Source organism: Pseudophryne corroboree, chromosome 1 (genome assembly GCF_028390025.1).
Source record: "Pseudophryne corroboree isolate aPseCor3 chromosome 1, aPseCor3.hap2, whole genome shotgun sequence".
In the NCBI taxonomy this organism is placed as follows: Eukaryota; Metazoa; Chordata; class Amphibia; order Anura; family Myobatrachidae; genus Pseudophryne; species Pseudophryne corroboree.
Genome location: NC_086444.1, coordinates 101,012,047 through 101,023,246, shown reverse-complemented (window position 1 = coordinate 101,023,246; position 11,200 = coordinate 101,012,047).

Below are 11,200 nucleotides of genomic sequence, written 5' to 3'. Positions count from 1 at the left end.
GAGGAAAGGGGTAAGGGAGGGGTACCCGGCAAAGGAGAGGAATACAAAGTGTACCAGGAGTTCCACACCCGATGGTACTCGGACACAGTGTCATTGAGGGAGGTGATATATTCCATAGAGGAAACGTACCATAGTCTATTAATTAGAGCGCTCTGGGTAGGAGGTATGGGGGATTTCCACGATTTGGCAATCAGGAGTGTGGAAGCATTAGATATATGGAAGATCAGCTTGTTCTCTGCCTTAGACGCCGAACGAAGGGGTATGTGGAGAAGGAGTATCGATGGATCCATAGGCACAGAGCAGGAGGTAACATTTGCCATAAGGGTCACCGCCACTTTCCAGAACTGTTGGATCACCGGACATTCCCACCAAATAAAAGGTGCCCACCATGCCACAGCCTCGCCAACACTGGGCTGAGGAATGTGGATATATACGATGAAGTTTGTCAGGGGTCAAATACCAACGGGTGTACACCTTGTAGGTCGTCTCCCTGATGCCGACACTAATGGAGGCTTTAGCGATCCGATGTCGGATACGAAACCAATCCTCGTCGTCAAACTGTGTGCCAAGGTCGTGTTCCCAGGCAGTTTCGAAAGATTCTTTATGGGGGGATTTGGCAGATAGAATAGAATGGTACAGCATAGAGATGGCGCCGCTACAGCCAACCGAGTATAGACATTGGCGTTCAAAAAGAGAGGGTTGGCGAAAGGGTTTAGAGTTGCGGTAAGTATGTACAAAATGGTGGATCTGCAGGTAAGAGTAGTGCAATGCAGCGGGGAGGTGGTATTGTTCTTGAAAACCTGCAAAAGTGGATGGAGCCGAGTGCCCAGCAATGTGCATAATGCGAGTGATGCCGGCCACTAGCCAGGGGGCAGCCCATTTATCAGAAAACCCTGGCGGGAATAGGGGGTGTCTCCAAAGGGACGTTAAAGGGGAGGGTTAAGTCGTGAGGGAAAAACGCTTGTTAATCGTGTCCCACGTCGTCAAGATAAAATGGATAGAGGGATAGGCAGAGGCTGGCCTGTGAATCCGGGGCAGCCATGGGAGAGAGTCTACACTAAGATCTGGAGATAACGCGTTTTCAATGTCGACCCACTTTTTCAGTCCGGGAGGGGAATGCCATGAGATAATGTGGCTCAATTGTGTAGCGTAGTAATAATTTTGCAGTAGGGGGAGGCCTAGACCGACATTGTCTGTGGATTTGGACAGTACCAGACGGCTTAATCTCGGATTTTTGCCTGCCCATATAAATTTCCCAAACAGGGCTTGTAGAGATTGGAGAACATGTGCTGGAACCCTAATCGGGAGTGTTTGGAATAGGTACAATAATTTAGGAAGGACATTCATTTTTACTGCATTGAGCCTTCCAATCCAAGATATATAAAGGGATTTCCAGGTTGATATATCTTGTTGAAGCCGTCTGAGAAGGGGGGCGTAATTGGCATGGTATAAATGGGAGTGTTGCTTGGTGACATATATACCCAAGTAACGGATCTGGGTGGGTCGCCATTGAAAATTAAAAGCAGATTCCAAGTTCAGTCGCGTTTGGCTTTGGCGTGGGATGTGAAGGGACAGCGCCTCGGATTTCCCCGCATTGATTTTGTAGCCCGAGAGGGAACCGAATCTGCGTAGTACACGTAGCATAGGGGGGGGGGGGGGGGAGAGACAGTGGGGTTAGTCAGGGTAAAGAGTATTTGTTGTGGTTTACTGCGCACTGAGACCTATTGTGCGGACAAACTGCTGCACTTTCAGGTGACCAACCAGAAAAGTTACTTTGCAATAGAGAGATAGTGCTGCGCTCAGTCCTAATTACTGTCAGAAAAGTGTGTTAGATCAATTGTTTTTATGTGGACCCCTCCACACATGCATACAGTGGATAAACGTTTCTTGTAGTCATGAAAGAATAAATATCTATAAACCGTATATCTAAATGATAAGATATGAATGTATAGATGTTAACATATATTTATTTATGAATAGCTTTGGCACACCAAAATGCATGTGTGGAGGGGTCCACATAAAAACAATTGATCTAACATACTATTCTGACAGTAATTAGGACTGAGTGCAGCACTATCCCTCTATTGCAGGGTAAAGAGTATGTCATCTGCAAATAATGATATTTTGTATTGTTGGTCACCCAGAGAAACTCCAGAGATTATGTTATTGGCTCTAATTTGTGCAGCTAATGGCTCAATACAGAGCATGAAGAGTAGAGGGGAGAGGGGGCATCCCTGCCTAGTACCATTATTCAGTTTAAAGGGTTCTGAACAAATACCATTGGTCGTGACCACTGAAGAGGGGTTGTGGTATACCTGTCACCTCTATTTTGGTTCTCTATTTTGGCCCTGTCCTTTCTTTTCTTCCCCACTGTACTGTCCCTGTCATCTATGTATTGGCCCTGTCACTCCTCTCTCCTGTCCCTTCTGTCCTTTACTGTCCCCATCACTCCTGTCCTCTCCCCTATGTCCTGGTCCTGTCCCTGTCACCTCTCTCTTGTCCCTGGCACCTCTATCTTAGTTCTCTATCTTGGCCCTGTCTATTCTGTTCTTCACCAATGTACTGTCCCTGTCACGTCTGTCCTGTCCCTGACACCCTTCTCTCCTGCCCCCTCTGTTCTGCCATGGCCCTGTCACCCCTGTTCTCTCACTGTCCCCTTTGTCCTAGTCCTGTCACCCATTTCTCCTGCCCCCTCTATTCTGTCCTGGCCTTGTCATCCCTGTCCTGTACTTGTCCTCTTTGTCAGTCTGTCCTGGTCCAACTGTCCTGACCCCACCGTACTGTCTCTGTCATCTCAGTATTGGTCCTGTCACCCCTATCCTGGCACTATCCCTCCTGGTCCTGTCACCTTTGCCCTAGCCTAAAATTATATATAACTTACCCTTTAATTTAAGGTATGGGGGCATCAAACTCTAACTTGCCTCCGGGTGACAGGGATAAACTTACGCCACCGAATGGGAGGCAGTCAATTGACCGCCGGACGGGATCCCGGCGGTCAATATACTGACGCTGGAATCCCGACACGATCTGGTTTCCCCACTTGGGTGGTGGTCCACGCCACCACCCGAGGGGGAGCAGAACCATGTGGCGACTGAAACCAGTTTCTTAAACTCTGACATTACAGATCAGGTTTTACGGATATTTAAGCTTGAATCCAGATGTTTAAATGACATTGAATAAGGCACTAATTAAATCAGCTGTGCTAAAGCATAGATAGCCTTAAAACCTGGATTGTAATGGTGGAGGCTGGGAAGCTCTGCCTTAAAGTGTACACACCATACTGTATATATGTCTTGGATTACAATAAATATAGGATGACCATATACAGTACTTCAAATTGCCTCTGATGTGAGTTTATGATGGAATACCGGGGGGTACATTTCTAATTGTGTTCCTACACTGATATATATATCATTCTACATTTGGGCTAGTATATGGTTATCACTATTTCCTATTTATTGTACTGTGGCGAAGGTCACCACCGGGCCCGAAGTGTGGCGAGGGCAGCCAGCCCTCAAGGGGACACGCTGCACTCGCCGCCAGGATCCCGGCGTTGGTCTCCTGACCCCCAGGATCCTGACAGCTGGGATCTCATACTGATCCCATTTGAAATGAGTAGTTGCGCTGATTGTAAAGAATGTGTGATCACACCACTGGGATGCCTGCAAACACCTACAATAAATGTATTATGAAGCTGCAAGAGTTCTTTAGACACTGATGATAAGTAGCAGTGTTTGTGTTTCTGATGCCCAGATTTTACAAATGACAGGAGGCTGTAGGTAGATTAGTTGATTGTAATCACCTAATGCCTCACATGAGCATAGGGCCTGATTCAAATGAGGACGCTATTCTGATATTTATGGAATTGAGTGATTATCAGGCGATTGCATATGCATCACAATTGCATTGTGCTTGCACCAAAGACTATTACCGTAGTTGCTCGCAGTGAGGATTAATCCCGTACGCAGGAAAAATGGTACCAGCGTCTCAGATCTGAGTGACCATATGGTTGATATTTTCCTTATCTGTATCCACTGTTTGTACACTGATGCAAGGATTCTCATGTTATATGTGGCCATCTCCAATACAGAACCCGGCAGCTGCTGCATTAGTATATTTTGACTCGTTATCTGCATACTGTACAAATCCACAGCTGCGAGTGCATTAGCAGAGATCTCTGATGCTCCGTCCACATCTTACACCAACAAACACAAAATGAAAGTTAATATTCATTGGATCTTACATTCAGACACTATTACTTGTTGCTCTGGCCTTGCCTATCACTGATGTCTGTAGATATAGGTCCAGATTTATCAAGCCTTGGAGAGTGATAAATTGCATGGAGATAAAGTACCAACCAATCAACTCTTAACTGTTATTTTTCAAATACAGCCTGTAGCATAACAGTTAGGAACTGATAGGTTGGTACTTTATCACTGTGCAATTTATCACTCTCCAAGGCTTGATAAATTTGGGCCATAGTTATGTAGTAATTCCGCCCACTTTTGTGTTGGCTCCGCCTATAGTTGATTTAATGCCACCCACATGAGGCCACTTCCCAAAAAATTTCCAGGGTCACTTTTAGTTCCCAATCCGCCCCTGCTAGGGGGTGATCTTAATACTATCAAAGACCCAGTCTTAGATAAATCCCCTGTCCCACCTAAGCCGTCCACCCAAATTCGGGCTATTTTAAATAATTTTATTTTACAAAACCAGTTGGCTGATGTGTGGAGGTTATTTCACCCATCTGATAAATCTTTTACATTTTATTCTGGAGTCCATCGCTCGTTCTCACGTATTGATTACTTATTGGTATCTGACACTTTAGTTCAGATGATATCATCTGCTGCTATTGGTGACCTAATCATCTCTGACCATTCACCCATTACCTTATCTATACGTCCATCACCGATTGGATCCCTACATAGAACTTGGAGATTCCCCTCATATTTATTTCAGTATGATGAATTTAAATCTTATCTTAAAAAACATTGGGCTGACTACGTTGACAATAATATTGAACATTGGGGGGACCCAACTTTATTTTGGGAAGCTTCTAAGACTGTAATACGGGGACACATTATATCCTACATAGCCAATCGTAATAAAATCCTTAAGGAGCAATATAATATTCTATCTGAAACAGTACAAGTAAGATTCTCAGAATATGTATCTGACTCTTCTGCAAGCAGTTTCAAACTTTACACCCAAGCTAAGAGTCTACTTGATGACTTTCTCCTCTCTCAAGCTCAATTGCGACTAGACTATACAAAAAATCGTTAGTACAGATGGGGTAGTCGGACAAGCCGTCTCTTAGCTTCTTTGACTAAGACCTGGCACCGTAAAAATCATATAGTCTCTATAAAAACGAGCGACGGACTCTCGTCTTTGACCAATACTGACATCTCTTCTGTTTTTCAAAAATTTTATTCTGATCTTTATTCTGCTCCACCATCAAACCAGCCACTAATGGACAAATTACTTAGGAAAGCTAACTTACCTTGTCTCACGACGGATCAGCGTGAATTACTGGATGCAGACATTTCTGATCAAGAGATATACGCTGCATTCTCGTCTCTTAAAACGTGTATGACTCCTGGGCCAGACGGCCTTTCAGGCGAATATTTTAAAATGTTGCAACTGGATGTTGCTCCTATGCTATTAGAACTATGGTGGTCATTCCGAGTTGTTCGCTCATTGCCGATTTTCTCTATATTGCGATTAGTCGCTTACTGCGCATGCGCAAGGTTCGCAGAGCGCATGCACTTAGTTATTTTACACAAAAGTAAGGTATTTTACTCACGGAATAACGAGGATTTTTCATCGTTCTGGTGATCGGAGTGTGATTGACAGGAAGTGGGTGTTTCTGGGCGGAAACTGCCCGTTTTCTGGGCGTGTGCGAAAAAACGCTGGCGTTTCTGGGAAAAACGCGGGAGTGTCTGCAGAAACGGGGGAGTGTCTGGGCGAACGCTGGGTGTGTTTGTGACGTCAAACCATGAACGAAACTGACTGAACTGATCGCAATGGCTGAGTAAATCTGGAGCTACTCAGAAACTGCTAAGAATTTTCTATTCGCAATTCTGCTAATATTTCGTTCGCAATTCTGCAATGCTAAGATACACTCCCAGAGGGCGGCGGCTTAGCGTGTGCAATGCTGCTAAAAGCAGCTAGCGAGCGAACAACTCAGAATGAGGGCCTATATCGCGCCATATATAAACATTGCCCACGATATCCAAATTTTAATAAAGCATTCACAACATTAATTCCAAAACCGGGTCGGGACCCTTCATGTTTGGATGCTTATCGTCCCATAACTTTATTGAATGTAGATCTAAAGATTCTTTCTAAAATTATGGCCACACGTCTACAGTCCTTACTTACTATAATTTCTCCCCATCAATTAGGGTTTGTCAGTGGACGCCATTCTGTGAAAGGGATAAGGACTTGCATCTATAATGGCTGCAAATTTAGCTCCTGATTCTCCTAATATGCTTCTAAGCTTAGAATCCCACAATGCTTTTGATACCATTTCATGGCCTTTTCTCTTTCAAGTATTGTTTTCTTATTCATTTTGAACTATATTCATTAATTTTATAAAATTTCTCCATACTTCCCCAATGACTTCATTATTAATCAATGGCACTCGGATTGATCCGATATATATGTCCCGGGGAACCCGACAGGGATGTCCTCTCTCTCCTATCCTCTTTAATCTTACCCTTGACCCTCTTCTTAGACTGATTAATTCTTGGCCAAATTTGACTGGTATAAAAGTGGGCGAGATAGAAAATAAAATTACTGCCTTTGCTGACTATGTTTTGATATATCTTTCAAATCCAAAATCATCCTTGCGCCCTCTATTGGATTTATTAAATTCTTTTGGACCCGTCTCTGGTTTATTGTTAATTTTAATAAGTCTCAAGCAGTGTACCTTAAAAAAGGATTTACATGCCTTAAATGGGCGGCATCTCTATCCCTTACATGGGCTAAAGGTCAAATGTCATATTTAGGAATTACCCTTCCCAAAAACATTACTAATTTATATAATTATAATATTAGTAAAATTATAATAACATTGACTAGAGACCTACTGGGCCTGAGCCATCTCCAGCTCTCTTATCTAGGAAGAGTGAATCTATTACGAATTATTTATTTCCCAAAACTCCTATATCCACTACAAGTACTCCCTATTCTTCTGTCTCGAACTGACGTCTTATCTATCACACGATTATTTTGTAATTTTATATGGAATAATAAAAGAGCAAGAATTGGTATGATTAAATTATATAAATCAAAAGGGAAAGGTGGAATTAAATTTCCCGGATATATTAACTTATAATTATGCGGCTTTACTCACACACCTTAAAGATTGGCTGACGACTTGCCAAACTTTTACCAATACCTTATTAGAACTAAATTTTATACCCCAAACATCCCTAATAGCTTTCTTACATATGACAGATAACGAGATTCCACCTGAAATTTTAAATAATCCACTTTTAATGTCCACAAGAAAACTCTGGTTGCTTTTACGACAGATAATAAGTAAATCCCCATATTTCAATTCACTTACCATTCATACACAACCCAAGTTTCCAGGATGGAATGGCATCACCGGTTTTCTTTGGTTGGGCAAAAGAGGGGTTATGTACAATAGGACAACTGATGACTGCTAGAACTTGTAAGCCTCTTTCTTACTCTGAAGCGGTGGCAAAATTCCCTGTGAAAGGAGGGTTGGCCTTCTCTTACTTACAGGCTCAGCACTATGTCAGTAGAGTCTCTGGCCTCTTCCTGGCGGGGGATAGGGATAATCCCTTGGACAAATCATTAGCAATACCCTCATCGACAAGAGGAGCGATATCTACGAATTATAAATATCTTAGGAATTCTTTGGATCATGCTAGCATGCATACCGGCATTTCCCGATGGTTGGTACATTTCCCTTCTATTACAATTGAGTGTTTATTAAAGCAATTGGAATATTCAAATACTACATTCCCCATGGCTAAATTCTCAGAAATGTTTTTCAATATATTTCACTGCGCATATATATCTCCAGCTAGAGGATATCAAATGGGAATTTTAGAGAGTCCTACATGTCTCAAATGCTCTCATGAGTCCGCAGACCTTTTCCATTGTTTCTGGACATGTCCTTATATTAAACGATTCTGGCATCAGGTTGGCCGTTTTACCATGGAGCTCTTAGTTAGTTTTGCCCCACTGACACCTGAATGGGCAATTTTTGGAATATTACCGGCCAATTCTCGGACTTCTCAAGGAGTGCGGAAGTTGTTATTAGCGGTGTCATCTGCTGCTCGAAAGACCATACTACAATTGTGGACTCAAACTACGAAACTTTCCCTTACACTCTTCAAAGAGAAACTGTTCTTTATATTCCACATGGATTGGCTGGAGGCATCCTTGCGAAAGGAGTCTTGCGTCAAGAAATTTTTTGAATCATGGGAAACTTATATGGACACTTTACCGACATCTACAAAGGACCTACAACTCCTGGAAGACCAGTAATTGGTTGAAACGCGTTGTAGAGAGAGAGAGAGAGAGAGACCGCAGCAACAGACAAAACCACGATCCGTGCACGGACCAACCCAGGAACACAGCAGCAGCGTAGCTGAGAGGAGAGATCGAGTCTTCATGGCCACCTAGGTAAGTCTCTGTAGTGGAGAGGAATTGGTCGGGCTAGGGTGAACAAGCCAAACCGTACCAACTACTCTTCCCCGACCACACCCGTCCCCACCTGGGTCCGTGTCTCAGCGGAGGCTCACGTGGTGGACATCCCCTTTGACGGCGGCCCCGGAGCGGAGGACGGCGAGTCAGGAGTGCAGAGGCACCCGGGGGCAGGTTAAACCGACTCAGTAAGACGCGGCAAGAACCAGGTACCCAAGTGAGTGAGCGGGACGCCGCCACTCACCCACGTTTGGCAGCACCACTGACTTTAATTTATTCCGTGGAGACAATTTGCTTCATTTAACAGCATCTTGATTTAGTGTGCAGAGAGCATTATAGAGAGATAGCATCAAGTACCAAGCAATCCGGGACTGTTTATCACCATACACCTACATTGTTTGTACTGTTCAATCAAAGTGATCACATTCCTCATCCTATTTCAAAGTACACAAGAATATACTTCCTCTAAAACATTTTTCATTCATTCTTCCCTTTTCTTCCTTTCTTCTTTCTTCCACCATCGTAGCTCATATCTGTTCCCTTTACATAATTCACCTTCATCGTGTACTTGTTCAATACTATATCCAAAATTTGTGTTTTCATATTTGATTATATTTACTGAGTAAAGTATACATTTATATTCATTCATATTATTCTCATTTGTAGCATTAGGCTGAAAACAGCAGTGATACATGATTTTTTTGCTTATCTGCATAATATTACATCCAATACTTTGTTTATGCTCATTTAGTAAAGTATACAATTTATAAATTTAGATCAGTTTTATTGGTAACAAGCACTACAATCCTCACACACTAGGCTGAGTGCAGCACATCTATTGTATTTTAATATGCCCATTCCAGCGCCTGACCGGTCCGGCCGGTTGGGAAATTCACCGACTGTAACTCAAACTGAATCTCGCATTGGTTGAGGCATCCTTACCGTCAAACTTACTAGTGAAGGTAATTGCAACCGTGGGAGTGGAACTGGCACAGGAGTGGCTAGAACTGTAGTGGCAGGAACGGAAGCTGGTACTTGAGGTACGGATAAGCCTGCATGGAGAGAGTCAAGACGACATATATTGCATAAACTGCACGATTTGAGTTTGCGTGGCTTCCTGCTTATTTAAACGTGACAGGATGTCTGAGGCTACGTCACCCCCAGAAGCCTGATCACTCGTCGGCTCCATCTGGCCAGTGCTTAATGTCACGCTTGGCTTGAGTTGGGGATCTGACGGCTGATAATGGACTGAGGGAACAGCTGTCGGTAAAGTAAGGAAACAGGATGGCTGAATGTAGTTCCTACTCATGGATTTAGGCCTGAAGATGCAGGGGGGTAGGCAATGAGGACAATGAACGAGAACAATACACTGAGAAAGATTAATTCAGCTTTACTGAGATTTCAATCATATACAACGACTAGCAGATTAGTCTGAGTGAATTCTGAAAGATGAAATGTTCATGACTTGTAAACGATGCTGAAGAGTACTGACTGAAGAAGACTTATGATTTGTAAACGATGCTGAAGAACACTGAATGAAGAGATGACTTGTGATTTGTAAATGATGCTGAGGAACACTGAATGACAAGAAGACTTGTATCTTGTAAATGATGCTGAAGAACACTGAATGAAGAGATGACTTGTGATTTGTAAACGATGCTGAAGAACACAATGACAAGAAGACTTGTGATTTTGTAAACGATGCTGAAGAGAGGATTGATGTGAGCACCGTCAGCAAACGGGGACCCTCTACCAGATAAAGCAGGCATTCCCAACCACGGTCCTCAAGGCACACCAACAGTGCAGGTTTTAGTGATATCCAGGCTGCAGCACAGATGGTTAAATCAAAATAACTGAGCTACTAATTAAGTCACCTGTGCTGAAACCTGGATATCACTAAAACCTGTACTGTTAGTGTGCCTTGAGGGCCGTGGTTGGGAATGCCTGAGATAGAGGATCCAGCGGTTAAACTGCAGGAGCGAGTGGACTGGTAGCAAAGGACTGCAATAACAGAACTGACCACCGGGCGGCCACAACAGAACCAGGATATCAGGGGTTAACCTGGGAGCACAGAGCTTGAGCACCTTACAGCAGCAAGTAACTTGAAGCACTGGCACCATGACTGAGCATCAAACCCTATAAGGGAAGACTGCATCGGATTGGCTGGATGCCAACAGGGATACCGCTTGGCTTGGTCTCCAACATAGCAGATCCCTGCACAGAGGACACATGTGGAACCAACACACAGCCACTACCTGAGGCCTCAGCCTCCCAGACGCCGCACTCCAGCAACAGGACACTTGGAAACAGACAACTCCGGCTGCCATGCTCCGCTACCCAGGACCCGGATCCCGGCCTCCAGATGCCCGGCAGCCACACCGGAGGACCTCACCGTCGCAGCTCCTATCCGCCGCAGCCACACCAGCCACCTAACAGGTAGGCCGCAGGGACCAGAACCGGAGGTAAGAATTCGGATGCTGACATCTCTGTCCCTACATCCCTGCTGCCTTTCTCT